At 40.3% G+C, this 21,470-nt stretch overlaps 1 protein-coding gene and 1 long non-coding RNA gene across 2 annotated transcripts in view; both read right to left on the reverse strand.

The window, feature by feature from the left end:
* LOC115221191 (ataxin-1-like) overlaps window positions 1–302 on the reverse strand; it is a 610,972-nt gene extending 610,670 nt beyond the window's left edge. The window contains exon 1 of the mRNA XM_029791340.2: window positions 177–302. The gene's annotated coding sequence lies outside the window, so the exon portion shown is untranslated. The remainder of the gene's footprint in view (window positions 1–176) is intronic.
* A 41-nt stretch (window positions 303–343) lies between these two features.
* Window positions 344–17,224, reverse strand: LOC118766887. Its single transcript, XR_005002798.1, has 3 exons — window positions 17,211–17,224; window positions 1,021–1,023; window positions 344–798 (listed from the first exon to the last, which is right to left on the reverse strand). It is a non-coding gene; the product is annotated as an uncharacterized LOC118766887 (long non-coding RNA).
* Window positions 17,225–21,470: the final 4,246 nt, after the last annotated feature.

Genomic DNA, 21,470 nt, shown 5'->3' on the forward strand with positions numbered 1-21,470 from the left:
CAAGATAATACGACAGTGTTGTTCAGAAAAATGTGTGGTGATGACTAGAATGTTTTGTTTTGTTTTTTTTTTCTTTAGATTATTGGACTAGACATCGACCCCAGGGGCTGATCAATAACAACGACCCAAGAATTATAACATAATTTGGCATAATAAACATAACAAAGCTTACTTACCCTAATTTTTTATCCTTAGTTTTTCCATTTTCAAATGTGTTCGGTCTCCTCGATAACAAAATGCTGTTTTTTTTTATTTTCTTTCTCTTTTTATTTTGCTTTTGGTTTCAACATATCACATCTCTCTCTCTCTCTCTCTCTCTCTCTCTCTCGCTCTCTCACTCTCTAATCTAACGCTTCTCTTTTGTTTTGATTCTTGGGTATTTCCCCGTTCATCTGTTTCCTTTCCGTATTTATTTTTCTAAGTTATTTTAGTTTCATATTCCTTTCCTCATATTAAGTTCGCTCGGTGTTCATTCATTCATTTAGTTCGTTCAGCGTTCTTTAATTAACTTCGTTCAGTGTTCTTTCATTCATTCATTCGCTGAATCTGTTCAATGTTCTTTCATTCACATTTTCTTCAGATATTTTGAACGTCAGACACACATCATTTCCTTGTTTCCTCTTATAAATCTGATGTTTTGTCCTTGTAAACCACATTAGAAGAAGCTATTATCATTACTATTGCTACTGTTTTAAAATTTCCTATTACAAAAGAAGATATTCACTGCTGTTGGTGTTAATAACGTGTTGTGTTAATTTTCTGTGCGTTTGTGACTTGAGTGTCTTTTTTAGTTGCTTTCTTCCCGCTATTTCTTGTTACTAACAACACCTCCACGTTTTCTTAAGTTTTTCTTTTTTCTTTCTCTTTTTCTTTTTCTTCTTCGTTATCATTTGTTAACAAGGTACTTTTTCCTGTTTCCATATTTTTGTTTTTGCCATTCCACAACAAAACATGAAGAGAAGAGCAAGTAAGAAGACAAGAGATGAAGGCGATCGGCAGAATTGTGTTCCTACGTTGTACTTACTTTTAAAAACTGACGCAAATGTCAGAACGAGACGTTTTCCTATTGAGAATGGATGTGCTACATAAAACCATGTTGTTTGTTGGTAGGAAACAGTCCTTATCGTTTGAGTTCTTCTCACCTTCTTTGGCTGTCTACATGTGTTGGTGTTGTCGTCGTGTACGTGTACGGATGATTGTATCTAAGAATATACGTATACAAGAAAGTGAGTGGGTGAGGCGGAGAGAGAGAGAGAGAGAGAGAGAGAAGGAGGAAGAATTCGCAGTTGTGTGCGTACGTTTACGTTCATATATGTGTGAGTACGAGCGTGTATGTGTGAATGTGTGTGTGTGAATTGGAGTGAATGAGTAGATGAGAGAGATATACGGAGAAAGAGAGAGAGGAGTAAACGATGCTTTTAATTGTGTATGCGAGTACGGAGATGTGTATGTGTGTGTGTATATACAGAGAGAGAGAAAGGGTAATTGAGAGAGTGCAGGTGCGTATGTGTGCGTGAGCAAGCAGAATGGGTAATATAAAGGGGGGGGGGAGAGATTTTTATACGAGAAAGAGAGGGGGTTGCAGGAAGTGGGAGATAAAAGATTTTGTAGTAAGAGTATGCGTTTAGATGTTGTGACTGCATGTGCATGTATGTGCACATGTACATATTGGAGGTAATGCATGCGAGATGTATAACGTGTGATTTTTAGTTTGCAGTGCAGGTGTTGGTATGCAGCGTGCTAGTTATGCGTGCACATATTGTTGCGTGCGTGTGTGTACTTGCGGGGAGTTGAACGTGTAAGCTAGTCTATGCACAAGTTTAGGATCAGTGCGCACACATACACACTGACACACACACACACACACACACACACACAGAGGCTTACGTATGTACGTGTATGTGTATGTTTAGGTTGATCTTTTCTTTTTGTTCCTTCACGAGCCATGCCTGGCTCATAAGGACCGGTTTCCCGGTCCGTCGCAGGTGAGCTGCAGATGCAGGAGGAAAGAATAAGAGAAAGTTGTGACGAAAGAGTCAGCAGAAACCTGCCATTTACCTTCTGCCGGAACTGCGTGGAGCATAGGTATTTCGCTCATAAACACACACATCGCTCGGCCTGAGATTCGAACCCGCGATCCCTCGACCGCGAATCCGCTGCTCTAACCACTAGGCCATGTGCCTCCACAATCAACCTTTAGGTTGATCTAATAACTTGTTATTCTCATGTGTGACTCCAAGAAGCTGTCGCATACTCAGGCGTCACATCCCGACCAGCGGCTTTGATCAGAGGACTAAACCAAATGAGAAGAGCTGCCAAATCTGAAACTCTTGGTAAGACAGGACGTATCTATTCTACCTTATGAATACTGACTTCGGCAGAATGTGTGAATGAGATCAATAGTACATTTAAAACAGCTACCTCGGCAAGCATTGCGGAATGTTAAGAGTACGACGACACACAATACAAGTTTTGGTCATCCACCGCATCGAGACATACCCCCAGCCGTCTTACCTCTGGATCAAGGTAGACTCGAAGATGAACTTAAAAGCTTAAACTGCTCCTCGATATTGTCCGGTGTGAAAGAACGGGAGGCAGCACTAAGAAATTCTCACTACTCGATGTCACTCAAACACCTTTGTCCTAGGTTCACAAGCATCAGGACTGGTTCGATGAGAGTAATACCTAATTAAAGGTCTTACTAGACATTAAGGGCCATGTTATCTGAACTCCACATGATGAAATATCGTCTCAAGCCAAAAATGATGCTTTCATTACGGTTCAGATCAGGCTTTGGCAGCAAAAAGCAAAAGGAGTTCAGTTCTGTTCAGAAAGTAACAACTAGAAATGCTTCAATAACAACTTGAGAAATCTGTCTACGAGTCACAGACTCTGGTTCACTTCTATTACTGGGCGCTGAAGGATCAGCACTGTGACAAATATGGAGATAGTCTTTGAAATATGGGTGGAGCATTGCTACTGTGTACTGAAGCATCCCTTCGCTGTCAATGAGGCAGGTACAGCAGCTTACTATAAGCAGTGACCCTACTAAAAGGGTAGTTAAAAGTCATAGATATTATAACTAGTTCCAAGGGCTGGTGGCTCTGATACCATTCCAGTCAAGACATACAAGATTGAAGATACGACATGCCTCAAGGCCCTCTGAGTCCTTCTAAATCGAACGTCAAGGAAATGTATTACCCCAGAATTTTGTAGAACCTCTACAATTGTCGATGCTATGACATCTGCCATGACGTAGCTCTGCTGTTAATCGATAGGAAGATTCTGCCATAAATAGTGTCGAATCAGTGAAGGCGCATGGCTTAGTGGTTACGCTATTCGGCTCACAACTGTAAGGTCGTGAGTTCCATTCTCAGCGGCGCGTTGGTCCAGTCCACTGAGTTGTCCCTGTAATTCAAAGGGCCAGCTTTGTCACATTCTGTGTATCACGCTGAATCTCCTTGAGAATTACGTTAAGGGTACGCGTGTCTGTGGAGTGCTCAGCACATTAATTTCATGAGCAGGCAGTTCCGATGATCAAATCACAACAGGTACGTAGCACCTGCAATCGAAACCGACAGCCAATGTTGAACCAGTTATTTGTCCACTTTGAACAAGATTTTCTTTTTGAGAGTCAGTGTGGCATTAAAGAAGGGCACGATGTAGTTAACACGCTGCTTGCAGCTCACTAACTTCAGGAAATTTATCACAAGCAACATCTTTTATCGACCTTATGAAGGCATTTAACATTATCAGCTGTAAAGGACTCTAGATAATCATGACCAAGTGCGGACGTCCTGACAAATATTACCTTGGTCCAGTTCCATGAGAGAATGTTCACCAGCGTAACTGGTGCTGAAGAATCAGAGGCGGCATTCTAAGTTAAAAACAGCATCGGAAATGGTTATATACTTGCACCCGTTCTTTTTAACGTGATGTTTTGCCCATACTGATGCATGTCTTTCATGACAGTGAGGTTGAACTCACCAAATACTAATGTAGTAGCGGCAAGCTCTTCAACCTGGGGTGATTTCGGGCAGAAATTAAGGTGAAAGAGGACACTTTGCGAGTTCTTGTTTGCGAATGGATGAGCTCTCATTGCATAATCAATATCTGAGATGTAGCAACACGTGGACAGGTCATCTTCTGCCTGCTGTGATTTCAGTCTTATCATCAGCACCAAGAAATCTAAAGTCGTAAACAAATTAGTCCCTCACAACAGGTACGTAGCACCTGCAATCACTGTTGAGGTTTGGATTCTACAGACTTAACATACCCAGAAATGTTAGTTGTAGACTCGACAAATTAACAGCAGAAACTGGTTCAATCTTTGGTAGATTTTGAAACAAAAGCTGAAAGAGGAAACGTCTCCGCTTTCAAATCCAAGTTGATATTCTGTAGAAAAGTTCTGCCAACTCTGCTTAATGCCAATGAGGCGTAGACTATTTACAATAGACACACCAAAAAGCTTAACAGAACTGGGTTTTTCTACACAAAATGTAACACATTTGTTGGCAGGACTGGATCCAAGAAACTGAGATCTTTAATCGCACGATGCTGTCTAGCGTCTACACTTTCCTATACAGACCCCAGCTACTTTGATCAATTCACAACGCCAGAACAGATTACGAACGTCTGTCGAAACGTCTTTTCTGCAAGAGTTGGTATAGGGGAAAACTGTTGACAGCCAAACGCGACAAAGATTTTGAAAGGCCTCCTTAAAATCCAGAGCCATATTAATAAGATTTACTGCTGTACTCTTATCAGTAAAGCTATCGTAGAAGCCTGACAAACGAAGATAAAAAAAGCCGAGCTGAAGAGGGAGCTACAAAAATATATAGCTGCCGGTGCATCAGCATGGAAATCCGATTACTTGTCTGCCCAACGTGCAACAGAACATTGAACTTGTCAGCCACTCTTGAACCCTGCGATCTGAGTTCTTCTAACCCTTGACTGATGTCATAATCACCATCCACATGGATGACCCATGGATGGACAGACGGCTGGCTGGCTAGATGGATGTATGGAGGGATGGATGGATGAAGCTAATGATGACGATGGTTGTTCACTGATGTTCGAAAAAGACCATGACTAACAATAGGATAGCCAGTAATACCCATGCAAAATCCCAGGTCTAGTAAGACTTGCACATCTCGTAGACCTTCCTCGTTATATCAGAATGATAAGGCGCCGAGCTTGCAGAAACGTTAGCACGCCGGGCGAAATGCGTAGCCGTATTTCGTCTGTCTTTATGTTATGAGCTCAAATTCCGCCGAGGTCGACTTTGCCTTTCGTCCTTTCGGGGTCGATAAATTAAGTACCAGTTACGCACTGGGGTCGATATAATCGACTTAATCCGTTTGTCTGTCCGCTCTGTGTTTAGCCCCTTGTGGGTAATAAAGAAACATATATCAGCATGATACATCATCATTTCCTGCTATTTCCGCCTGCGGCAGAATGCGCACCAACATGAGATAGTTGCCTCCACAGTATTCAATCTTTTGGCAAGAGCGTTCGGGGGGATTATGTCAAGACCAGTCCATGCTGTGATGTTTTTTCTCCATCTCTTAGGTTGCGGACTTCTGTTTCTCTTTCCCTTAATCATGCCTTCCAAACAGGCCTTGCTGAAGTCATAAACCATTGGCAGAGTGTGGCCAAGCAACTCAAGTACTTTGTTTTCCATGACAGCGGTGACTGCATGATACGAAAACAAACCGAAGCAAGATGTCTGGTGTCCAATAGAAGTTGCAGGCTCGGACGTGTACCGAAAATAACCAAAATTATCGAAATCATTACCTCCACAACGGGTTTTATATCAAAGTAACCTAATAGATACATACTTTAAAGAAAGCTAAGGAATGCCTCACTCTAAGTGGTCTTAGAATGGATGGACACTATCCCAGAATTTCTAAGTCCATGCACATGAATGAATACATAAATAGATACGTGCAAACATACATAAATACATACAAATAAACGTAAATATATACAGAAGTGTGTGTGTGCGCGCGTTGATAAATTATTTTCAATCCATGTGGTTGCCGAATGTTTCATATTGTCTACTTTTAAGCCAAACATCGTCAGACTTCTGGACATCAACTAAGTAATACGTCGTTGAACATAAAGAGAAGTTCTATTCACTTCCGTTTGGCGCATTTAAAGCATCCAGGCAAAAACTCAGTTTGCTAAGTTAAAAAATTATGTTCAAAAGGAGATAAATGAAAAATTAATTAAAGGAGTTATATCACTTACATGAATTGAATCTTTTAAAATGTAAAACGAAATAATTAAGGGAATTGTATAAGGAACCAAAACTTTACAGCTCGATAAAAAAAAAACTGGATAAGTATGTAGCTACTGTTTGATAATAAGTTAACGAAAAACAAAAAACATTACGGGCTTGGTAGTTTTGGATACATGTAGCACAATTAGACATATGCATACCTCTAAAGTTCTGCATACATGCACTCACCTCTCCACTAATATAAAAGCGAAATTTTTAATTCTTAATGGTTGCGGTAGTTACGTGAGATGAATTTGTAGCGGACTCTCTCTTTGTGATATATACATGAGTACGGTCGTTCTTACAAATGGTGACCGCTCAACGTGATGTCGAACACGCAGCCTCACGTTCACACGGACGTCTACGAAATGGTGACTTTTCTGATAGTTCAGTGCCACCTTCCTTTCACTTTAATGACCAACTGCTCTTTATAATTTTACCTCTTTGCTACAGATATGTCTACTTTTTATTGTCTCTTTTGTTCTTTCACAAAATGACTAGGGGGGGGGAGGCTATCTGTAGCGGACTCTCTTTCTTTCTCTCTCTCTGTTATAGATACATGAGTATGGTCGTTCTTACAAATTTATCTACGAGTCTACATTTCCTGGACTCAGAGTCAAATATAATCCTGGTCGTAGAGACTTTTTCGGGAACAACCTTTTCAGTTCGGTTCGTAGAGCTGACGTTTTTATAAAGCGTTGCTATTGTAGTTCAAAACGTTTTTCTTTAATCAATAGACATAACTTGGGTGTCTTGATGCTTTTTTCATTTGTCAACGTTTGAGAATAAAGAAGCATGATAAAATCTCTCCTTGAATTTCCCGTCTGTCATATCTTATAGGGTGTTTAGTACTATCAAGATTCAGAAAGTTTGAGTTAACTTTGGTTTCGTATATAATCGTTTCTAGATTACAGATCCATTCAGTGGGTATGTATGTATTTCTATATGAGCAATCGACCTCAAAAGATGCGGTAGGTTTATGAGATATAATATTCTCCATATTAGCTGGATAGCTAAAACTTACGTTATTAGTTGTCTGTTGAATAGTTTCGTATATCAATAGCTAATGGGGAAGTGTTTATCGATTTAATTTAGAAAGGTTTCTGCTATATTGAACTGAACGTTTAACCAGTAGGCGTGTAAACTAAATGATATTACAATACCTTTTCTATTCGGGGGGATCCTGGATTAGAGATACACATGATCTTATCTTTGAATCTATTCGTTTCTAAGGTGTCATTGTAGTAAGGGGCTTCTTTGACAAAGATCTCATTCCTAAAGTGTAGATTTTAAATCCTACTTTCATAGGTAGGTAAAATAAAATCTGACCCTGTCTTTACATGAAATTTCCGTTTGGTTTCTAAACGGTTTGTATGAAATAGTATTTACACCTTCAATAACATCCAGGAAATCAATTATGGTTAACTTTGTTGCTATGGAGATTCTAAGGCCAGAAGTACTAAATGCTTAGAAGGTATCCATTTTTAGTGTATTTGGCATATGCCCTCTAGCTGTCTTTTCATCTTTGTAAAAACCAAACTTCATAGAAGTAAACTTTCTGTTTAATATATCCAAGATATACTACCCTGTAAGGGTGTATCAGAAACATATATTCATAAATGCTGATAGGGAAGCATGTAAATATATATATATATATTATATATATATATATATATATATATATTATATATATATATATATATATATATATATATATATATATATATATATGCAAGAGTGTATACACACACATGCATAGATGCATGTATATACTTACATACGTGCATTTATGCATGCAATTCTTCCTCTTTCGAATGTTGTAAACAACCCAGTCACTACAAGAAACTTTTTCTTACCTTGAGAGATGCAAAACTTCAGGATAGTGACTATCAACAGAATCAAAAGTAGGTCTTGAAATATTGTAAAGATGTTATCCTGGAGATGATTAGATATGTACTGTGTACCAGAACCAGGATGGAGGTGAATCTTTACCAGATTCTTTGCCATGGTCAAGGCATTTTGTTGGTAGAGAAATGAAGTAAATGAGTTAGTCTGAGTATGTGAGAGAGTAATTAAGCTTAGACTAGTCATAGGCAACACAACGGAAATAGTGATCTCTGCCTATGCACCTTAACTGGAACAGACAGGTGAGCAAAAGGACCATGTCTATGAGGCCATTTTATACAATTCCCTAATCATTTGGAACACTAACTTCATGTAAACTACATTTACTTGATCATCCACCATTCAGGTGAGCATGCAAGCCAGGTAGACTTCATGCTCTTTATGAAGTGAAATAGACAGCTGCTCGTTAACGCTAAGTCTTTCCCCTATGAAGGATAAGCTGTTTAACATAGACTAGGGATTAGTGACATCAGTGTAAGAACTAGACAGATCCAGAGACACCAAGTAATCTGCATTTAAAGTGATCCTTTTTCCTACAACTCCAGTTGATATGTATGTTTGTGTACATCTTATGTGTGTGTATATCTTTATGTGTAAACATCTGGAATGGATGTAAACATTTATGAGAAAAGCAAAATCAAATGAAATCCTGTGCACACACACACACATGCATATGCACACACATGCATGTGCACACACACACACACACACGTGCACAGGCACGTGCATGCTATCGGTTATGATGACAAGGGTTCCAGTTGAGTCAGTCAACGAAACAATCTGCTTGTGTAATTAATGTGCAGGTGGCCGAGTGCTCCACAGACACATAGTTCTCAGGGAGATTCATCATGACACTGAGTGTGACACTGAGTGTGACACTGAGTGTGTCCCTTTAAAATACATGTGCTACGCATTTTTGGCAGCTAATGAACTGGAGCAATGGGAAATAAAGCATCTTGCTCAAGGACACAACACACTACCTGGAACCGATACCACGACCTTACAGTCATAAGGTGAAAACCCTAACCCCTAAGCCATGCACCTTCACTCCACACACTCTCACACATAAATTCCATTGCACCCATCTCTCCATACCTTGGATCTATTTTGAGACACTCTCAACTCCCAAGCACACTCAAACATAATTTTCTGTACAGCTCATATTCACACTCACACTCAACATCCAATCAGGTTCTCACTCAAGTTTCCAACCAACTCAACAATTGCTTTCTACACTTATTAATTACTATACTGTTCAATCTCTCTCTCTCTCTCCCATTTCCCCCTCTCTTCTTTCTATCTTTACTGCTTTTCTCTTTCTTATACACACACACACACACATACATCCTGCTCTCCACTCTCACTCTCTTCTCAATCTAGTTATGTGTTCTTGCTCTCCTAACTCACTCTTACTGTTTTCCTCTCCAGTTTCTGACTCATATCACCTCTCTCTCCCCTTTCTCTCTCTCTCCCCTTTCTCTCTCCCTCTTTCTCTCCTTCTTTTTCATCCTCTCTCCCTCTCTCTCTCTCTCTCTCTCTCCATCTGTCTCTTTCTTTCACAGTATAATTACTCTTTGCTCTTACTCCTCCTCTTCCACTGCCTTCTGTTCAAACACAAACTCCAACACACACACACACACACACACACACACACACAACACACACACGTGCATACTCAAACATAACATTCCATATAACCTATCAGTCTATGAATGGATTTCAAGACCATTCAGATCATTGTGCAGCTCCACACCACCACCACCACCACCACCACCGTCCTCACCACTGCAACCTCCTGTGATGTCACATGGTCTACTGTGATATCATAACATCACTGATGTCTACTCAACCATGTCTCTGTCCCTGTCTACTTATGCCTTGATGTCTGTCTGTTTGTCTTATTTATTCATGTCAAAGTAGTCTCTCTCTTTCACATCTCTCCCTCTTTCTCTCTCTCTCTCTCTTTCTATGTAATCAGACTTTCCCTATCTGCTTTATTCTGTGATGGTATTAGCTGTGTGTGTGTATGTGTGTATGTGTGTGTGTGCTCATGTGTGTGTGTGTGTGTGTGTGTGTGTGTGTGTGTGTGTGTGTGTGCTTATGTGTATATGTATACCATAGACACATGTGTGGTTGTGCGATTCAGAAGTTTGCTTCCCAACTACATGGTTTCAGGTACGGTCCCACTATGTGGCAACTTGAGTAAGTGTCTTTTACTATGTCCTTGGGCTGACCAAAGCCTTGTGAAGGAATATGACAGATGGAAACTGAAAGAAACCCATCATGCACATAGACATCCATATACATATACATACGCACAAATAAGCACAAAAATATGCAAAGCAAGGCAGAAAGAAAATAGTACTTGAATACCAAAGGTAGAGTAATATGCCTTTATTAAAGCTGCAAATTTTTCATGAAACTGTTACTCAGACTCTCACATTTCTGTTCATTGGACAGTTGTGATGAATGCACAATATTCATCACAACTGTCCGACGAATGGAAATGTGAAACTCTGACTAACAGTCTTGTGAAAATTTTGTATCTTTAATAAAAGTATACACATACATATATACAAATATATATATATTTCTTTACTACCCACAAGGGGCTAAACATAGAGGGGACAAACAAAGACAGACAAACGGATTAAGTCAATTACATCGACCCCAGTGCGTAACTGGTACTTTATTTATCGACCCCGAAAGGATGAAAGGCAAAGTCAACCTCGGCGGAATTTGAACTCAGAATGTAACGGCAGACGAAATACGGCTGCACATTTCGCCCGGCGTGCTAACGTTTCTGCCAGCTCGCCGCATATATATATATATATATATACAAATATATATATGTGTATATATATATATATATATATATATATATATATATACACACATATATATGTATGTATGTATATAAAGAATATGAGGGATTTAGTTCACTGGTGATCTAAACCAATAGGTACGTTGCCTAAGTGCTATAATTGGTCATCCCTTTGGTCATGAATAACCATGGGATTGCACCTAGAAAGTTCCCCTCCAATGCCCAAGTCCAGGTGAGGTTGTTTATGGAAGACCAGCAGTCATCCATGCATATCAGTCTCCCCTGTCCGTGACACTGATGTTATTCAAAGGAAAAGCAAAGGCCGATACAGCTTGGCACCAAACATCGCTACTCATTTCTACTGATGAGTAAACTGGAGCAACGTGGAATAAAATGTTTTGTTGAAGAAGTATGTTAGGAGTATGTAACTTTTACTAAAGGAAAGTCTAAACTCACTTATCATGCTAATTCAATCTTGGAATTATGTTAAGGATGCTTATATCTCCAATCACTTCACATTGATTTAACAAAGAGGAGATAATTCAGATGATAAAATAAAATGAATGCTCATCAATGAAACATGATACTCATGTTTCTCTCTGTGTGTACATGTGTGTGTGTGTGTGTGTGTGTGTGTGTGTGTATGCAGGTAGCAAATTGAGAGTCATTAGAGCATTGGGTAGAATATTTTGTTGTTTACATTTCAGCTTTCAGCAGTTTGAGTTCAAATCCCACCAAAGCTGACTTTGCCTTTCATCCCTTTGTGGGTTGGTAAATAAAGTACTCATCTTGTGCTGGTGTCAGTTGTTCTCTCTCACACACACTTTCTTTCTTTCTCTCTCTCTCTCTCTAATTCTCACTTTCTCTATTGGTTTTTCTCTGGATGAAACTGACTATGGTCAGACCTGGAAAGGGATGGCATGGAGGTGGGGCAGTTACCCTGGGTTTAAATGCTCAAGACATACTGTATGTCACAATGGCAGCCCTACAACTTTATCGTGAATTGAGGATCCAAGGCAAAGCAAACCATGTGTGTGTGTGTGTGTACATGTGCATGTGTATGCATGTATGTACATGTGTGTGCATTGTGTAAATGCATACATGTATATAAGTGTTTGTGCATATGTATGCGTGTGCAAGTGTCCACATGTACAAGTAAACATGTGTATGCATATGCATACTATACATGTATGTATATGTATGGGGAATGCTTGCATTTGTGAATGTGTATACGTGTGTACATGTTCATGTTTATATGCGTTTATGTGCATGTGTGCATTAAACTGGTGTGTAAACATATATAAACATATGCATGTGAATGAGTGCATATATACATGTGGATGCATGTTCATGCATGTTTGTGTGTTGTGTTAATCTTAACATGCATAAATGTAAGTAGGTGCACATACATGTGTGTAGATAGATATGTGTGTCTATATCTATGTATAGATGTGTGTGCTCATGCGTGTATGTATATGTACAGATGTGTGTGTGTGTATGTGTACTCATGTGAATGTGTAGAAGTCCAGCTTGTTTGTTTTGTTACAGTGTATGAGTGTGTGAGAAGGAAGAGTGGGATGGAGAAGAAGGGAAAGAGAGAGTGTGTGTGAAAATATGCGTGTGTACATGTATGCCTGTTTGTGTATGTGGTTTGCCCATCTCATCTGTCTGTCCTATTCCGTATGTGTGTACTTGTGTGTGAATGCATATGTGAGTGTCCAGCTTGTTAGCTAAGTTGTGTGCTTGTGTAGGAAAGACAGAGAGAGCAGAGAGAGAGTGTGGGACAGAGAGAGAAAGAGCGACAGAGAGAGAGAGTAACAGAGAGAGAGAGATCGACAGAGAGAGAGAGAGAGAGCAACAGAGAGGGAGAGAGAAACAGAGAGGGAGAGAGCAACAGAGGGAGAGAGCAACAGAGAGAGAGAGAGAGCAACAGAGAGAGAGAGAAACAGAGAGAGAAAGAGAGAGAAACAGAGAGAGGGAGAGAAACAGAGAGGGAGAGAGCAACAGAGGGAGAGAGCAACAGAGAGAGAGCAACAGAGAGAGAGCAACAGAGAGAGATTGTGTGGGTGTATGTGTATGTGTGTGGGTGTGTGTGTGTGTGTGCCTTGTTTTGTTTCGTATTGTATTTGTGTGTATGTGTAAGGGACACATACACAAAAATAGAGAGTGAGTGACAGTGTGTTTGAAAGAGAGAGAGAGGAGGATAAGGAGATTGGTGGTGTGAGTGGAAGTGAGAGAGGAGGAGGGAATAAATGAGAAAATAAGTGCATGTGAGAGGGAGTGGGGGAGAAAAGAAGAGTGGATGAGTGTGTGCATTTGTGTGAGAGAGAGAAGAGAGGAACTGAGAGAGGATCCACCATATTCAGCCTCTTCCATCATAATAATAATCTTTGGAAGCAGAACAGTGGCAACCGATACAAACAAAGCAACAGATTGTACAATTACAAGATCAAATCCTGTCCAGGTCATGTTTGCTTTTCATTTCTCTCTGGGGACAATAAAATAAATACTGTTGAATGCTCAATACATGCTCTACGTCACAATGGTACCCCTACAACTTTATCATGAACTGAGGATCAAAGGCAAAGCAAGGCATGTGTGTGTACGTGTGCACATGTATGGATGTACATGTGTGTGCATTGTGTAAAGCAGGGGTTTAGTCTTGTGTGACCCCACAGTAGTCAATCTTCTAATTGTACCCATCAAGGTCCTTTTGTTTGAGGTAGTGTTTTATGACAGGATGCCCTTCCTGTTGCCAACTCTTTCAGTCACACACGGGATGCAGGGAAGTAAAGCAAATGCTATCACAAGTCCTGGAACTCATAGGGGCCAGTTACTCAGTTTCCATGGCATGTAAATGACTGAGATCACAACATTTGCCCTGAATGGGGTGCCAGTCTATCACAGGTTTACTCATTTACAGCAGAAGGGTTGGAGCAACATGAAATGAAGAGTTTTGCTCAAGAACACAATGCACCACCTGGCCTATGAATCAAAATCACGATCTTGTGATTGTGAATTCAGCACCCTAAACATTAGGTTCTTTCATGGAGTCGATAAGGCCCTTTGTGATATTTGGTTCTGTCTTAATGCAACAAGCTGGCAGAATTGTTTGCATGCTGGATGAAATACTTAACAGTATTTCATCCACCTCTACGTTCTGAGTTCAAATTCTGCTGAGGTCAACTTTCATCTTTTTGGGGTCAATAAAATAAATCTCAGCAGAGCACTGGGGTCAATGTAATTGACTTACCACTACCCTGAACTTGTTGGCTTTGAGCCAAATTTTGAAATTGATATTTGATTATGTCTCTTTATTTCTGATTTTAAATCCTACCGAGGTCCATTTTCCCATTGAATGTACTGAGATTAACAAAATAAATACCACCCAATAAAATAAGCACTGATACAAGGTGATGCTCCAGCATGGCTGCAGTTAAATGAGTGAAACAAGTAAAAAAATTTTTTTAATGAAAGAATGAATCTAGAAGTGCTATCCATCAGATTGACCATGTATCTGCATCTGAAAGTGCAGGTATGGGAATGGATTGTTATCATTTATCTGTAACATGTTTCAGTCATTGGACTGCAGCCATGCTGGGACACTGCCTTGAAGGGTTTTAGTCAAATAAATCGATCCCATTACTTATTTTTAAAGTTTGGTACTCATGCTATTGGTCTCTTTTACTGAACTACTAAGTTATAGGAATGTAAACAAACCAACACTGCTTGTTCTCATATCAGTTGTATGCTGGAATAAATTTACCCATAAGAGAACTCAACCAATAAAGAACCCTTTATGCAACCACTTGGCCTACCTAGAAATAGCAGCCAAATTCCTTTAAAAAAAAAGTTGGCTAGTCACATTTGGAACTTGTTTGACCATAGTTTCACTCAATCAGGACTGACCTGGTGTTAAACAGCAACATTAATATTTCTTTCTATTATAGACACAAGGCTTGGAATTTTGTAGGGAGGGGCTAGCTTAATACATCAACCTCAGTGCTCTACTGATACTTATTTTATTGACCCTGAAAGGATGAAGGTCAAAGTCATCCGTGGTAGAATTTGAAATCAGAACACAGAGGGCAGAAAGAAATGCCACGAAGCATTTTGCCCAATGCACCAACAATTCCACCAACTCACTGTCTTAAACAACTCTAATAGTAATAAAGGTTTCAAATTTTAGCACAAGGCCAGCAATTTTAGGAGAGAGGCAAATCAATTAGGTGAGGAGTAAATCAACCCCAGTCCTCAACTAGTAATTATTTCATTGACCCCAAAGTGATGAAAGGCAAAATCAATCTCAATGGAATTTGAACTCAACATAATAACAGACAAAATGCCACAAAGCAGTTTGTCCCATGAGTTAATGATTTCTATTAGTTCACCACCTTAAAAAACAACAATAATAATGATGAGGATGATGGCTTCAGTTTTTGGCACAGAGTCAGCAAGTTCAGGGGAGGGGGTAAGTTGATTATTTCGACCCCAGTACTGAATTGGTACTTATTTTGTTAACCCCCCAAAATGGTGAAAGACAAGGTTGACCTCAGAGGAATTTGAACTCAGGATGTAAAGATGGGCTAAATGCTGCAGATGATAATAACAATGAGGTGCATTGCTATACTCAAGAAGACCTTCCCAGCACAATTGAGATCCTAAAACCAAAGTGCCCCATAAAAAGCCCTGGTGCCAGTGCCACATAAAAAGCACTGGTAATGGAGCCACATTAAAAGCACCCAGTACACTCTGTAGAGAGGTTGGCATTAGGAAAGGCATCCAGCTGTAGAAACCAAGCCAAATCAGGCTATGGAACCTAGTGTGGCCTCTGACCTTGCCAGTTCCAGTCAGGCCATGCTAGATTGAAAAATGGATGTTGGATGATGATGATGATGATGATGATGATGATGATGATGATGATGATGATGATGACGACGACGACGACGATGATGATGATGACGATGGTGATGATGATTTAATTCCCTGTGGTTTGAGTTCATATCTTGAATCCAGAACCCATGTCCTTATCTTAAGTTTGCGAACAGAACAGAACTATAATTTACACAGACACAGCATTAAGTCTAGTTATCTTTCTATTTCATGATTGTTTATCTTGTCCATAATATCAATGTTTATTTATTCCGTAATGTCAATGTTTATATATTCCATAATGTTAATCTACTTTAACAATCATTTCCATCTGACACTGACTATCCAGCCAGCCAGCCAGCCAACCAGCCAGCCAGTCATTTACTTAATCATTTATCTATCTATCACTCATTATGCATCACAGCATTATTGTTTTATATCTGACCTTATTTACACATCTCTCTCTCTCTTTCTCCATCAATTTGTTATTCTATTTCTGCCTGTAGATCTTCTTGCCTTCCTGCCTGCCTGTTTATCTATCTATCTATCTATCTATCTATCTATCTATCTATCTATCTATCTTTCTTTCTTTCTTTCTTTCTTTTTTTATATCTATCTTTCTTTATATCTATCTATCTATCTTTCTTTCTTTCTTTATATCTATCTTTCTATCTATCTATCTATCTATCTATCTATCTATCTATCTATCTATCTATCTATCTATCTATCTTTCTTTCTTTCTATCTATCTATCAATCTATCTATCTATCTATCTATCTATCTATCTATCTTCTTTCTTTCTTTCTTTCTTTCTTTCTTTCTTTATATCTATCAATCTTTCTTTCTTTCTTTCTTTCTTTATATCAATCTTTCTTTCTTTCTTTCTTTATATCAATCTATCTTTCTTTCTTTATATCTATCTTTCTATCTATCTTTCTATCTATCTACCTATCTATCTATCTGTCTGTCTGTCTGTCTATCTGTCTGTCTGTCTGTCTGTCTGTCTGTCTGTCTGTCTGACTGTCTGACTGTCTGTCTGTTTACCAAATGCAATTTTATTTTTCCTTGCCCTTGTCTTCCTCTCACTTTCTATTTTGTTATGGCTTTTGACTCTGACTAAAAACTTGCCTCTTTCTCTTTAACAATGGTCATTAAAGCTTTTTCGTCTGTTTTTCCTTCTATTTCATTTTATCAAAAACACACACACACACACACACACACACAACACATGCGCATGCACACGCACATACATGCATGCACATATATACATACTCATTTTCTTGTACAACTTTCAGTCAGTAGACTGCGACCATGCTGGGGCACCAACTTCAAAAGATTTTACTTTATCGGGGATAGAGCATCACAGGGGGTAGAAGACAGCTGGACGTTTCTAAGGGACAACCTGCTGAGAGCCACTGACCAGATCTGTGGCTGGTGCAAAGTCCCCTCTCGACCTAGAATAACGTGGTGGTGGAACAATAATGTAGACAGGGCTATTAGAGAAAAGAGACAGGCTTGGAAGGTCTGGAAAAATGGGGGTAGCAGGGGATTGTATCAGACTGCCAAAAGAGAAGCTAGGAGACAGGTTTATTTAGCCAGAGGGGAAGCAGATAAGAAAAAAAAAAAAAAAAAAAAAAAAAATTTGCCAATGTTCTGCGCCGTGAGGACCAAAGACTGGAGGTGTTTCGTGTTGCAAGACAGTGTGTGAGAGAGAATCGTGATGTGGTAGGAGAGAAGTGTGTTCGCATGGAAGATGGTTCACTTGCGCTAAATGAGGATGCAAAGAGAGAGGTTTGGAGATGCCACTATGAAAGGTTGCTGAATGAAGAAAATGAATGGGATAAAGAGAGTCTGCCGAATGTTGACCCAACAGAGGGACCAGCTATCCGAGTTGATAGTTCCGTGGTAGCTAAGGCAATTAGAAGCATGAAGACAGGGAAAGCCCCAGGCCCATCAGGAATCACTGCAGAGATGCTCAAAATGTCTGGTAGTGTCGGCTATAGCCTAGTCACCCGTATAGTTAATCAGGTGATACACAAAGGGGTCATACCCAATGACTGTGTGTAGCAGTATAATAGTCAACTGCTATAAAGGTAAAGGTGATGCCCTAGATACAAATAACTACAGAGGTATCAAGCTGTTGGACCAGGTGATGAAGGTACGGAGAGGGTCATAGCCCAACTAATTAGAGAGAGAGTTAGTTTAGATGAGATGCAGTTTGGGTTTGTGCCAGGGAAAAGTACTACTGATGCTATATTCCTGGTAAGGCAGCTGCAGGAGAAATACCTAGCCAAAGATAAGCCCCTGTACCTGGCTTTTGTTGACATGGAGAAAGCCTTCGACAGGGTCCCCCGATCCCTTATCTGGTGGGCAATGAGGAAACTAGGGATAGATGAATGGTTAGTGAGAGCTGTGCGGGCCATGTACAAGGACGCCGCTAGTAGGGTGAGGGTTGGAAATGTGTACAGTGAAGAATTCCGGGTAGAGGTAGGAGTCCACCAAGGCTCAGTACTCAGCCCCCTCCTATTTATCATAGTCCTCCAGGCAATAACGGAGGAATTCAAGACAGGATGCCCTTGGGAGCTCCTCTATGCTGATGACCTTGCTCTAATTGCTGAGTCTCTATCAGAACTGGAGGAGAAGTTTCAGGTGTGGAAACAAGGATTAGAATCGAAGGGCCTCAGAGTCAATCTAGCTAAAACCAAAGTCGTAATCAGTAGGAAGGTAGACAAATCACAAACACCTTCAGGTAGATGGCCCTGCTCGATCTGTAGAAAAGGTGTAGGTAGAAACTCTATAAGATGCACCAAGTGTAAGCTATGGACACATAAGAGATGCAGCAATGTCAAAGGAAGGCTAACTAGGAAGATGGTTTTTGTATGTGGCAGATGCTCAGGAACAATAAACACTGAAAATGCTCTGAGACCAACTTCCGTCACTTTCCAGGAGAAAAACTAGAAATAGTTGATAGTTTCCGTTACCTAGGTGACCAAGTCAGCAGCGGGGGGCGGGTGTGCTGAAAGTGTAACTGCTAGAGTAAGAATAGCTTGGGCAAAGTTCAGAGAGCTCTTACCTCTACTGGTGACAAAAGGCCTCTCGCACAGAGTGAAAGGCAGACTGTATGATGCGTGTGTACGAACAGCCATGCTACATGGCAGTGAAACATGGGCCGTGACTGCTGAGGATATGCGTAAGCTCGCTAGAAATGAAGCCAGTATGCTCCGATGGATGTGTAATGCCGGTACTCACACTCGGCAGAGTGTAAGTACCTTGAGAGAAAAGCTGGACCTAAGAAGCATCAGTTGTGGTGTGCAAGAGAGACGTTTGCGCTGGTATGGTCATGTGGCGAGAATGGATGAAGATAGTTGTGTGAAAAAGTGCCACACTCTAGCGGTTGAGGGAACCTGTGGAAGAGGCAGACCCAGGAAAACCTGGGACGAGGTGGTGAAGCACGACCTTCGAACTTTAGGTCTCACTGAGGAAATGACTAGAGACCGAGACCTCTGGAAGTGTGCTGTGCGCGAGAAGACCCGGCAGGACAAGTGAGTCCATACCCGTGGCCTTCTACATGGGATGGAGCCAGCCTACGTATGCATACCTTCCCTTCTTGGGACACAAAACTCTACTTGTGAAGACGTGATGAGGCAAGTGAGGATCAGAATCGAAATCGATCAATGGAAATTGCGGATGTGCTACCAGTGCCGGTGGCATGTCAAAACTCTGCTTGTGAAGACCCGTTGAGGCAAGTGACGATCAGAATCGAAATCGATCAATGGAAATCGATCAATGGAATTGCAGATGTGTTACCAGTGCCGGTGGCATGTAAGAGAACTTTCCGTTTCGCGACCGTTGCCAGCACCGCCCCGTTTCGTGTCTGTTGCCAGCCTTGCCTGGCCCTCGTGCCGGTGGCACATAAAAAGCACCATCCGTTCGTGGCCGTTTGCCAGCTCTGTCTGGCACCAGTGCGGGTGGCACGTAAAAAGCACCCACTACACTCACGGAGTGGTTGGCGTTAGGAAGGGCATCCAGCCGTAGAAACACTGCCAGATTTGACTGGGCCTGATATCAATCCGTTACCTATTTTGCCAAACTGTTAAGTCACAGGTCATCAAGGGACATAGTCAACACCAGCAATAGTTTTTAGATCAGTATAATTATAAACTCACACAAACACACACACGTTTTCTCTTTTCTCCTTTGTCTGTTTCAGTCATGAGACTGTGGCCATGCTGAAGCACTGCCATGAAATTTTTAGTCAATTGAATTGACCCCAGTTCTTATTGTTTCTTTAAGACTGCTACTCATTCCATCAGCCTCTATTTGCCAAACTGCTTATGATACAGGGATGTACAGTTCTATATTTAAGAGATGAGGAATTATGTACATTATTTACATTATTTACATTCGATTGATATATTATTTACATTTGGCAGGCATATGGCGTAGTGGTTAAGAGTGCGGGCTACTAACCCCAAGATTCCGAGTTCAATTCCAGGCAGTGACCTGAATAATAATAATAATAATAATAATATAATAATAATAATAATAATAATAATAATAACAACAACATCAAAAAATACCTTAGGAATGAGAACCCAGGTTCTCATGAACCTGATGAAGGCTGGAGGGTATATCAACTGAAACGTGTTAACAACAAACAAGATGAGGACAAATATCTGTCAAATGTAAATAATGTAAATAATGTATACAGGGATTTAAATAAACCAAAACCAATCGTTAAGCAGTGGTGGAAGACAAACAAAGACACAGACACAAGCACACGTGCGCGCACACACACACACACACACACACACACACACACATACATATATATGTGTGTGTATGCAGCTGTCCAAAAATGTCATCACAGTATTATCTACTGATGAGATATGATGTTGTAGGTAGGACATTGTATAACAAGATCTATTGAAAGGATGACCCCGAGTACAAAGAAATAAGAACCCATGGTAGGGTGGAAGCCATGGCCACTCATAATAAAAAGGAGTACTGGTGGAATGTCCCAGTGAAAACCTTAATGAAATGTAAACACAATAGACCTAATATAATGATTTGGAATAGAGAAGAGAAACTGTGCAGTTTTGGAAATCATCTGCCCAGCAGATGTTAATATAAAGCTGAAGATCAGTGAAAAAGAGAACACCTATGCTGAACTATTGAGAAATCTGCAGTTACTCTATCCAGTTTACAAGCTCAGGTTTATACCTGTAATTATTAGGGCACTGGGATATGTAATACAATGCCTAAATACCAATCTTAAGAAATTAGGCTTCTCAAAACCAAAAAGGAGTGTAAGGACCATGCAATGCGAGATGATAGTAATGGCTCTCTAGTACATCACATGGTCAATGCAATAAATGGACTTGGATAGTACATATAAATGCCAGAGGGAAAAAGGAGACACAACCACGTAGAATGATTAAGAGAAGATTTATTGATATAACAACATGTGTGTCTGTGTGTGTGTCATGGATACAGAAATAAATTGACAGGCCATTACGAGAAGAAAGTTTATGCACATATGTGTGTATAGGCATGGATGTGTGTGCGTGTTGTGTACGTTTCAGGA

This window comes from Octopus sinensis, linkage group LG18 (assembly GCF_006345805.1).
Source record: "Octopus sinensis linkage group LG18, ASM634580v1, whole genome shotgun sequence".
NCBI classification, from domain to species: Eukaryota; Metazoa; Mollusca; class Cephalopoda; order Octopoda; family Octopodidae; genus Octopus; species Octopus sinensis.